This window comes from Camellia sinensis, chromosome 12 (assembly GCF_055761805.1).
Source record: "Camellia sinensis isolate YWXY chromosome 12, ASM5576180v1, whole genome shotgun sequence".
Classification (NCBI taxonomy): domain Eukaryota; kingdom Viridiplantae; phylum Streptophyta; class Magnoliopsida; order Ericales; family Theaceae; genus Camellia; species Camellia sinensis.
This window is the reverse complement of record NC_138972.1, coordinates 96,172,571-96,185,267: the sequence shown is the minus strand read 5'-3', so window position 1 is coordinate 96,185,267 and position 12,697 is coordinate 96,172,571.

Below are 12,697 nucleotides of genomic sequence, written 5' to 3'. Positions count from 1 at the left end.
TTAAACAAAATGATCAAAATATGAAAAAAAGTTCAATAAAAATAAATGAAAATCTATCTAAAAATAATTTCTAAAATTGAAACCAAACAAAACTTAAGGAAAGTACACATAGTGCCAGATGTTGTTTGGTTTAAGGTTTGACTTTTTTTTTTTTTTTTTTTTTTCTTGTTAACAAGTGTTTATAGGACACAAATAAAAATATCAAAAAAAAATGAAAAATACAAAACAACTTTACTAAATTCAATATATTTTTATTCAAATCAATACATTTTTCAATATTTTCACATATTTTTAAAATACTTTTTACACATTTCCTTATTAAACAATGCTTAAGAAGCATTTGTTGGTTTGTTTGTTTGTTTTTTTTTTTTTTTTGTTTTGTGTGGTGATAACGTCATATAGATGACATATGGATAGATAGTGAGACGACACATGAACATAAAGATGGTGTAGATAAATAAGTAGATGGACTTCTCTCATGTGTGCCTTGCATATGGTATGCAAGGCACTTACACCTTTTTATTTTATATTTACACATTTATATGTATTGGGTTATATAAAAATATTTGAAAACTTATACATTGGTGACCTGCTAAGTAGGTCACTTTCCAAGTAAATTAATAAAATAATATATTATATAACTAAAGGTGTAGATGGTCACAAAAAAGGTATAAATTTTCACGAAAGGCATATATTTTCACGAAAGACATAAGTAATTTCAGAAAAAGGCGTAACTGATTTCTGAAAACTTACATTTTTTGTGAAAATTTACGCCTTTTGTAAAAACTTATACCTTTTCTGAAAACTTACACCTTTTTCTGAAAACTTACGCCTTCTGTGAAATTATTTACACCTTTTATGAACACTTACTCCTTTTGTGAGTTGACTTACCAAAGGTGTAAACAAACGAAAACTTACACATTTTGCTTAAACTTACACCTTTTCGTGAAAATACTTACACCATTTTTGAAAAGTTACTCCTTTTGTGTAAGAATTTTTGGCATAACATTTATACTTTTTTTTCGAACTTACACCTTTTGTGGAAGCCCAACTTAAAGCTTTTTCGGAAGTCACTTATACCTTTTGTGAAAAAATAAATTCATCAAATTTATACCTTTTGCTTAAGCTTATACCTTTTCGTGGAAGTGCTTATATTTTTTTTGAAAAATTACTCCTTTTGTGTAAGAATTTTTGGCATAACATTTATACTTTTTCTTCGAACTTACACCTTTTGTGGAAGCCCAACTTAAAACTTTTTCGGAAGTCACTTATACCTTTTGTGAAAAAATAAATTCATCAAATTTACACCTTTTGCTTAAGCTTATACCTTTTCGTGGAAGTGCTTATATTTTTTTTGAAAAGTTACTCCTTTTGTGTAAGAATTTTTGGCATAACATTTATACTTTTTCTTCGAACTTACACCTTTTGTGGAAGCTCAACTTAAAGTTTTTTCGGAAGTTGGGCTTCCACAAAAGGTGTAAGTTCGAAGAAAAAGTATAAATGTTATGCCAAAAATTCTTACACAAAAGGAGTAACTTTTCAAAAAAAATATAAGCACTTCCACGAAAAGGTATAAGCTTAAGCAAAAGGTATAAATTTGATGAATTTATTTTTTCACAAAAGGTATAAGTGACTTCCAAAAAAACTTTAAGTTGGGCTTCCACAAAAGGTATAAGTTCGAAGAAAAAATATAAATGTTATGCCAAAAATTCTTACACAAAAGGAGTAACTTTTCAAAAAAAATATAAGTACTTTCACGAAAAGGTATAAGCTTAAGCAAAATGTATAAATTTGATAAATTTATTTTTTCACAAAAGGCATAAGTGACTTCCGAAAAAGTTTTAAGTTGGGCTTCCACAAAAGGTGTAAGTTCAAAGAAAAAGTATAAATGTTATGCCAAAAATTCTTACACAAAAGGAGTAACTTTTCAAAAAAAATATAAGCACTTCCACGAAAATGTATAAGCTTAAGCAAAAGGTATAAATTTGATGAATTTATTTTTTACAAAAGGTATAAGTGACTTCCGAAAAAGTTTTAAGTTGGGCTTCCATAAAAGGTGTAAGTTCGAAGAAAAAGTATAAATGTTATGTCAAAAATTCTTACACAAAATGAGTAACTTTTCAAAAATAGTGTAAGTTATTTCAAAAAAGATGTAAATAACTTCACAAAATGTGTAAGTTTTATTTTTACAAAACGTATAAGTTTCACTAATCATAAAAGGAGTAAGTCTTCATTTCAAGATTCATAAACACAAAAGGAGTAAACATTTTGGGACAACCACTGAACAGTTACCACCAACATAATCATAAAAGGAGTAAGTCTTCATTTCAAGGTTCATAAACACAAAAGGAGTAAACATTTTGGGACAACCACTGAACAGTTACCACCAACATAACCATAAAAGGAGTAAGTCTTCATTTCAAGGTTCATAAACACAAAAGGAGTAAATATTTTGGGACAACCACTGCCACCAACGTAACCATAAAAAGGAGGAAGTCTTCATTTCAAGGTTCATAAACACAGAAGGAGTAAACATTTTGGGACAACCACTTAACAGTTACCACCAACGGTTTCTCTGTTCTGTCTCTCACCCACACACACAGAACAGTTACCACCAAACCTCACTCCCGCTCACCACCCAACCATCGCTGGCCACCGTCGCACGCCACCGCCGCAAATCACCACTGCCGCTGTTGCAGGTTTTTTTCTCTCTCTCTCGTTCTTGGTCTCTCTCTGTCGATCTGTGTCTCTTCTCTGTCGATCTCCGTCGATCTCGGTCTATCTCTGTCGATCTGTCTCTTCTCTGTCGATGTCCGTCGATCTCGGTCTATCTCTGTCGATCTGTCTCTTCTCTGTCGATGTCCGTCGATCTCGGTCTATCTCTGTCGATCTGTCTCTTCTCTGTCGATCTCGGTGTCTCTCTGTCGATCTCCGTCGACCTCGGTCTCTCTCTGTCGATCTCCGTCGATTTCGGTCTCTCTCTCTCTGCCGATCTCTCTGTCGATCCGTCTATCTCGGTCTCTCCGTCTCTGTCGATCTCGGTCTCTCTCTCTCTCCCTTCCTCTATATTAAAAACAGGTCCTCTTTTACCTTGAGATACCTGGTTGGATTTGGACTTGGATTGGTTAATCCAAGGCTGTCTTACTGCCATTACAAACCCCTAAAATCTTATAGCAATTTACCACTAACATTTCGCCAATCCAAATGCTAAAATTCCTGGAAGATCATTTTCTTTTCTCATAATTAATCAGAAAAGAACCACTTTCACAAACCGACGATCGAAACCCTCACTCACTCTTAACAGTTTCTATTTTCTTCTTCTGATTCAGAAAGAGTGAGATCGTGGAGTGGTGGAGATGGGATCTAGAGCTGGAAGCTTCCTCAAGGTCGTTGCTAACAACTTCGATGTTCTCGCTGGGTATCTCTCTCTATCTCTCTATCTACTTTACCCAAATTCTATTGATACAAAGACAGTCGGACAGAAATCAATTTCAATGCCCTTCTCTCTTGTTCTTTACTTCGCAGCTATGCTCTTGTTCTCTTTTTGTTTTCTCAAATATGAATTTTCTACACTTTACTCAAACCAACCCTGAATACGTTATTTTATTTTAAATTTTTTCCAATTTTGAGTAAAAATAGTTTGCTTTCTAGGTCTACATCCTAAAAATTTAAAAAGAAAAACTGGAACAAGTTTGAAAAGAAAAAAAAAAAAAAAAATTGTAAGTACAATTTACCACTAACATTTTTTCTTTTTTACTTTCCTTGTTTCCTTCTCTATAATTTGTTGATGTTTCTAAGAGACAAGAGCATAACTGGTAGCCATTTGCAGTATTTTTCTTTGCATATGATTGGAAACATGCCTTTTTTCCACCTCGTTGTTGCTTGCTCTATCATTTGAATTAGCAAGTCAATGGAGAAATTATGCTTGCCATTATACTTTGCTGCCATTAAGTTAAGGCATTACATGTTCCCCTTAGAAGTATTTGTGGTGGCACAAACTAATGTGGTCAAGTACATGTTGTCTAAACCCATAATGAGGGGAAGACAAGACAAATGGTTGTTGGCTCTAATAGAGTATTGTTTCAAGTATGTCCCTCAAAAAGTCGTAAAAGGCCAAACTTTGGTTGATTTCTTAGCTAAACACCCTTGTTCATCTATTAATGAGGACTTATTTGAAATTAATTGTATACAAAACACCCCTTGTAGACTAATGTTTGATGACTCTAGAACTAAGGAAGGGGTTGGAGCTGGTGTTGTGTTTGTTGCCCCTAATGAGCAAGTACATCAATTTTCTTACTAGTTAGATGAACGACATGTCTTATCAAATAATCAAGCTAGGTATGAGGCCTTGATTATAGGTTTAGAATTGGCTATAGAATTCATAATCACTAGTTTGCAAGTTTTTGGTGATTCACATTTGGTTATCAAGCAAGTTAAAGGTGAATACAAGTGCACTAACAAGGCCTTAGAAGAGTATTTAGTTGAGGTTCAATGGTTGGTGAGTTTCTTCAGCCATGTGACATTTTAGCACATGTTTCGATTGGAGAATAATGAGGCTAATGAAATGGCTCAAGTGGCTTCTTGTTTAAAGATTCCTAAAGGATTCCAATAAAGAATAATTAGGATCCAAAAGAGAAATTTTGTGACAGTAATGAATTTGGAAGTGGCAAAAGAGGATTGGAGACATCCTTTGATAAAATATTTTATAAATGCCAATGAGAAGGTTAGTAGGCAGATTAAGTATCAAACCTTGAATTATGTCATCATGGGATATGACTTATTCAATAGAGCCCATGATGGTATGACCTTATTATACATTAGCCAAAATGAACAGATGAAAGTAATGGATGAAGTGTATGAAAGCATATGTGGTGCCTATCAAGCTAGAGAAAAAATGAGGTGAATGATCAACAGGTATGGTTTATTTTGGCCTACAGTAAGGAAGGGTTGTATGGCCTATGCTAAGAGATGTCAGGCATGCCAAAAGCATGATAGCCTTCAAAGAGTCCTTGCAATTGGTTTGCATTCAGTGATAAAGCCATAGCCTTTCAAAGGATGGGCAATGGACTTGATTGGGCAAATTTTTTCTCCTTCTTCAAAACAGCATTCTTACCTTTTGGTGGTAGCTAATTGCTTCACCAAGTAGGTGGAAGCAGTGCCGTTGATGGTAGCAACCCAAGGGCATGTAATTGACTTGGTGAAAAAGCATATAATCCATACATTTGGTCTACTCCAATCGATTACTGTTGATCAGGAAACTATGTTTAATGGGGAAGAGATTAGTGAATCTGCCAAGGAATATGACATTTCAATCCTCAATTCATCACCTTATTATGCTCAGCCTAATGGGCAAGCTGAGTAATAGAATAATAAAGAATAATTTGGAAAGGGTGATTGAGGAGAACCCTAGATATTGGCACAATTTATTGTCTAATGTATTGTGGGCCTATTGAAATTCCAAGAGAAACAGTACTGGTACTACACCTTATGAATTGGTATATGGCCATGATGCAATGTTGCCTTGAGAGGTGATTGTCCAATCTAGTTGAGTGGCCTTACACTATGATATTCCAATTGATGAATATACTGAGGCCATGATGGTTGAGTTACAAGATTTAGAGGAAAAAGAGTTATGGCTTATAGCTATCTTGTTGCCCAAAAAAGAAGAGTGGAGAGAGTCTACAATATGAGGATAAAAGTTAAGATACTTTCAGAGGGGGATTTGGTGTGGAAGACTATCTTACCTATAGGCAGTAAGGATCCAAAATTTGGAAAGTGGTCCCCAAATTGGGAAAGACCATTTAAGGTTTTTAAGGTCCTTAGAGGAGGAGCCTATCACCTTGCATCCTTGGAAGGGGTCCCACATAGGAAAGTTATAAATAGTAAATATTTAAATAAATATTATCCAACCATGTAGGAAAATGTTAGACAAGCATAAAGTAAGAAGACATGCATAAAAAATTTTTCTTTTCGTTATAAAATTTAAACACAAAAAAAGTTCTAATGTCTATTCTAAAAAAGAGAAAAAATAAATACAAAAATCGCAGTCCCTTTGAAGAACAATTACAAAGCTAGCCCAAGCTGAGAGGATTGCCCTTCTTTTGGCCTTCACTTGGACATCTCTAAGGGCAGTGGGGCCATCTTTTGCCAACAACTGGTCCATTTGTTGATTAATATTACTCTGCTCCTTCATTAAGAGAGTTTGCTAGGTATCAGCTACAGTAAGTTCTGCTTGCAACTGTTGTATTTGTGCAATATTGGAAGCCTTCTTCTCATTGATGAAGGCACTTTCTTTGCAAAGCAGCAGCACTGGCCAATGTGTGAGAAACTTGCCTTACAAAGGCCATTTGTGCATTAGCAGCCTCAATCTGAACTTTAAATTATGTCATGAAAGAAAGGTATTGGAGAAGTTGACCCATGAAGTCTTGGAGGATTTGAAGCTGGTCAAGATCTAAAATTCTTGCTGCTAGTGGTAGAAAACTTTGAAAGCTGCCAGAAAGTTTTCAACCCTGGTGAGGGCAAGATCTTCAAAAAAATGACTAAGCAGTAGGAATAATTGGTCGATTTCTTGTTGTTTAGAAGAGGTTAGTTGGTCGAACCCTTCTTCATAGGTAGTACTGGCTATTGACAACTAAAAGGCACTGGTCTTTTTTAGCAAATATGGAGTTAAGTCCATTGGAGAACTCCTGGCTTGGTCACATTAATGTAGAGATTAATGCATAATAATGGAAGTCTAGAATTAAAAATAAAAAAAATAAAATAAAAAAAGGTTACCTCAGTGGTAGTAGCAGGAAAAGAAGAGGTGCTCTTGATAAGACTTGCTTGAGAAGTCTGAATGTCAACCTCAGTGGTAGGAGTTACAATGACGGTGGTGCTAACCATGTCTATTGGAGGAGTTGATGGTTCATCCATTGTTAGGGGAATATAAATCAGTTGTAGCGCTTGAGAAATATTAGAAGGCCCAAAAAATGATAACCTTAGTTCAGAAATAGAAGAAGGGGAGTCTGAAGAAGCTAGTAGGGGAAGTACAGAAGAAGGGATATGACCTAAAAAGTTTCTAGGGTCATATGGAACTGAAAAAGGATAAGCAAAAAAAAGAAAAAAAAAAGTAAATGGTACCTTCTGTGATAGGGTCACTCTCAAGGGCATGATTATGATCAGAATGTTTTGGGAGTATGTGGCCCAGATGAGGCCCAAGAAAAGTTCTATCGACTAGTTCAGAAATGGCCTTACAAATGGTTACTGCATACATGATTAGGAAAACAGAAGAATAAAAGGAGATACAGCAAGAAAATAAAACAAGGAGACTTACCCTGAGGTGGCAAGGTGTGTTCTAAAGGGAGTTGGCTATCAGACACTTGATGTAACCCAGTAGGTTTTGGGTCGATCAAGGGGTTTGTTTCCTCAGCTTCAAGACTTTGCCTCTTCATATTGGAGATGGTTTCTTCAAGCCTAACACCAGGTTCTTGCTCTTTCATCCTTTGTTCTGTTGTTTTAGCAGTTTGGGTTTCAGGCTTTGAGGAAGCTTAAGGCCTAACATCAGGCTTTTGCTTTTCCATCCTTTGTTCTTCTGATTCAGTAGTTTGGGTTTCAGGATTTGAGGAACAAGCACCATCTTTTCAACGGAATCTCTTTCGATTGAGCTAGAGTTATGAACTACTGCTACTTAAAGATTCAGAGCTAGAATAGTGATAGGCCCTGACTTCATCATTTCCAGGGAGGATAGATTGCAAAGGTGTGACAAGAACAACAATTACAACATAGTGAGGAAGCTTAGCAACTATCTCTGCTATGGATGGAACAAAGGCATTTTCTTCTGCCATGTCCTTATCAGCAGCATGTTGAGATACTTTTTGAGGATTTGTTGCGACTGTTTCCAGTTGCATCTTCACCAAAATCTGCGTCCTTAAGTTTTCCTACATCAGTATCATACTACCAGGTATGTCCTTCAGCACATAAGGTTGTCTTTCAAATTTGATACATGCTAGGTTGCATGATAAATTGGATATCTGTTTTTCTTTGAAATTCGTGGAACTTAATACAAGTTTTCTTTGTAATTCCTCTTTTGTATGTTTGAAATAGTTCTTCTTTTCTTGTCATCGTGGAATTTATTAGCCATGAGTTGCTGATAAAAAAATTAAAAATTTAAATAATAGCTATGACTATGAGTTGGTGCATAGTGAAAAAAAAAATTTAAAAAAATAAAAACCTTCTTAGTTGACCAATCAAATCATCTTATTTGCTAAAATATCATCGGAAGTGGATGGTCTAAAGAACTAGATCTCTATCACCTTTTGTGCTGGAAGGGGTGGCTATCAATCAAATTTTGAATAAGATTACAGACGCTCTATTTTCTACCGTTTACTCACAATGGGAGTGGGGCTCACATCTTCAATTGGTGTGGGCCCCAATCCACCCATTTTGCCATTTATGTTTATGAGATGTTGATTGGCATGACGATTTGTAAATTTAAACCATTAATATAGAGCGTGATGATACGGCTTCTTTATTATCGCAATTGTAGCAACTTCAAGCACATTTTAGTTGACCACCACTTAATACAGGAGAATCTCATAACTGGAACATTTTCTCTGAAGGACAGGATATTAACTTGCAGAAAGGGGAACCATATTTGGATTGGTTGCTAATTTACATCTCTGGTTCATTTTTTATGATGGTTTCTCGATATGTTTTATGAGTCTTTCATATGTTCTCTGCACAAACACTAATAACTAATAAGAGTGCAAATTCATTGAAATTGTGTTACTGCCTGTTTATGCTATCTGAGAAGAAACTTTTGGTCCTATACCCTTTTTTTGTGTGATGATGAATAGTTTTCGAATGACAGAGGCATGTCCATATGTTCAATTTGCGATATGGTACGAGATTAGATTTTAACATAATCGTGCCTCGGTGATGCCTGCCTAGTAATTTATGTTTAGCCCCTACAAGTAAATTACTCTTAACAGTTTTCTTTTCCTCTATAGGAAGCTTCTGAGGCTGTCACAACTTATAAAACACGTGAACAAAGGCTTGTTGATTACATCTCTTTCAGAATACCCGAGGATTCATTCTCAAATATCAGAATTTGCATAGGCATCGCTAGGGGTTTTATGCATGATTTGAGCAGTGTAAAGAAGGGAAATGCCTCACTGGGAGCTGTCTTGTTATCCGTTCCTTCTTAGGTGGGTATTTAAAATAGTTATTGCTGGTTACTCTATAATATGTTTACATATTTCTTTTGCTACCAATATGAATCATTATTTTTTTCCCAATCCCATTTAGTAGATTCTAAGATATCATTTTGGGGGCCATATTATGTGGAAGCTTGTTGATCTTCTTTGAGCATGCCTACTTTGTCCTAGAAGTCTGTTGCTTTTGAATTTTGTATATCTTGAATACATACGACTTGAAGGTCCTGACACTCTGTACCCAGCATGCCCCTGTATGTTAGATCTGTGCAGTGGAAAATGGTTTTTCTCTTCAGCATACCTTTTATTTAGTCTTCACACCAACCACAAAGGAAGGGATCAAAATTAGCTAGTTTAAGAATCTAAGCAGGAGACCATTGTTATTTAGATGAAGTTTGTGTTGTCCAAAATGTAGACAACTTGATCATTTGATAATTTATGGTGGAAAATGTATTGATTAGAAAGAAACAACACTGGATTGGCTAGAGATCAAGCTAGGCATGCCTCTCGCTTCATGGTTCCACCCATACCATTACCAAATTGATTCAAAATCACAGAGAATTTATCTTGTTCTGCTTTGACTTAGATCTAAGAGAGACGATATCTGGAAAATGCAATTTTAAGACTGTACAGATCTTGTTGTCTTCAAAGTTTTTAGATTCTTCTCCTCAGGTGCATTAGAAAAGAAAAGAAGTATTGCTTCTGAAGCTTGTGAAAAGGGACGATTACAGACCTTCAACTACTATCCTTGCGAAATTATCTGCTGATCTCTGCAACACCCAACTTAATCCAAGAATAGAGGCATTTAATACAAGAGAAGTCACCAAACAGCTAATGAAATATTGTACATACAACGTGTCTATAATTATCCATGTACTAGTAATCGATGGATGGTCACTGGCAAGCAAATCCACCCGGAGGTGTCAGAATGCTCATTATCCTCGATTTGAAATATGTTTGGCAGTTACTGAATTTAGTACAATATTTGACCCAACTATAGGGTATATAAGGTTATATATGTGCTCTCTTTCCTTTTCTTTTTTCTTCTCCCTCAAGGAATTCAACTTGTTTGCATCAATGCTTTCATTTTTCTTTTATGTTAACCATGTTGATTATTTCTTCTTTCTTTTTTTTTTTTCTTTTTTTCCCAGGGACTTGCTGTTGTGCCAATCTGGGATAGCAATCGCAGACAAATTTCGGGGATGCTGACTGCTTCTGATTTCATTTTGATATTGATGGAGGTATTAATGCATGTTCTTATCTGCTAGCCAGAATTAGGTGCTTATTCTAGCATAAACCTGTAAGTTGCAGACAGCTTTTACACTGCACATTGTTTCTGTGGGCTCCCATCTTTCTTGATGGTGCATGCATTTGGTTAGCTGGTCAATAGTTCAATTTTGACAATTTGACTTCTACAATCAGTTACTAGCAACTCATTGCTTATCTTTTGGAGATATGACTTGGTTATTATGTTGTTGTTTGCATCCCTTGTAATTCAATGTATGTCATGCTCTCTTCTTGAGATGTTTGTTTTTTGGATAATCAATTTATGTTTGCTTGTTAATTTCTGCAGCTTCATAGAAATCGTGCAACACTGACTGATGAACAGCTGGAAGTGCATACAATATCTGCCTGGAAAGAAGGGAAATCCCAACAATATGAAGAAGCGTTTAGGGCTGCACAGCTGATGTTTGGTAGGCCTTTAATATGGGTGAGTGCTCTTGCCCACATAGAATATTCAGGGGATTTGGGCCTTTTTGCTTTTATTCATGTTCCCATCATCTAATCCCCCCTCCCCCCATCTTTTTGCAAAACACACACATGAAACTTGGTAAAGGAAACTTGAATTTCTTGGTGGTAGATTTCTTAATAAATGTTTCAGTTTTTCATTTTTTCAATTGATGAGATATATGGTTATATTCTCATATGGTAGCGTTTCATAGATTTTAATATTGTAGTTCTTTGCCCTTTTACTGTAACCCACAGGCTGGTCCCGATGAGTCTCTAAAAGATGTGGCTCTGATGATTTTGCGAAATAAGATATCAACTGTTCCCATTATATACTCAACAATAGAGGAATCTTGCCCACTGTTGTTACACATAGCATGCCTCGGTGGAATACTAAAATGTGGGCGGCTTTGTCAAGTTATTTAAAGATCCATTCTCTAGTAATATTGTGTATGTTGTTAATAGCTTACCTTCTCTTCTCTCTTTTTCTCGTAAAACTTAGATATATGCAGGCACTTTAAAAACCATCTTGATTGTCTACCTATTCCACGACAACCGGTCGGTAGCCTCCCTTTAGGTAAATGGAAAAGTGAAGTTGGAGAAGCACATGGTCATTTGTTAGCATTACGTCCCAATGAAACTCTTAGTTATGCTCTTAATATATTGATAGAAGGTGCGCATCAACTTTTCTAATATTTCAGCCTAAAGTTTTACTTTTATGTATACCTGACTTGCACCCCACACACGAACAATTTCTATAATAAAAAATGTGCCTGCATGCTCTCTCTCTCTCTCTCTCTTAGTGTGACATTGCAGTATAATCGATTTCTGTTATTGAACGAACACATTTTTTCACTCAATTTATTTTTTTTACATGAAATTGCTGGTTCTGCAAAATGTTCCTTTTAGGCCGCTACTTTATGCATTGCCATATTTTAAAAACATTTAATGATCCAATATCATCATTCTTCAGTTGAATTGGTGTTACCATCTATTAGTTTGATTGCTAATTAGTCAAACATTATATCTAGATGGGTTGTAAAAGCCAAACTTTGATTTTTATGTTTTTGTCTGTTTTTTTATTCTACAAATCTCTTATCTGAAATTTTTAGTTAAGTTGTTGCTTGGGCGAGTAATTTATCTAAATTTTGGTCAACTATGTGGGGTGCATATACAGTTTTATATTACCGATTTCACCCATCTTCCTTTTCTATTTTCCAGCTCAAATAAGTTCAATTCCAATTGTCGATGGTAAAGGCTCCCTTATAAATGTATATTCCAGAAGGTAATTTCTTGGTTTTAGGCCATTTTAAAATTTTCATGTTTGTCTCCAATACATATTCAGTTTTACATCGTTTTAAAGTTGGTTTCAACTTAATTTTTTATATTTAGTGATATCACCTCTTTGGCAAAAGATAGTCTGTATACTCGTATTCAGCTTTGGATAACGAAATTATTCCTTCACGGGTTTGTCCACCTTGTTTTTTATTTCTAAGTTGGGATCATCGTAATAAATTTGAGATTCTTCAATTATTCAATTATAAGATAATTCTATATCGCAAGTAGTTGTGAAAAGTTTGAGAAATCTTTTTAATAACAATGCAAGGTATGCTTAGAAATTTTAAAAACATGAGTTCTCCTTCCATAAATATTCTGAATATTTCAAGAAACTCGGAAAAATACAGGAATTATTTGTATTATTCAGGTTATTTGGGAAAAAATACCAGTTAATGGAATATACTGGAGTGTTCCAGGATTCACTTGTTTGAGAGATTCTA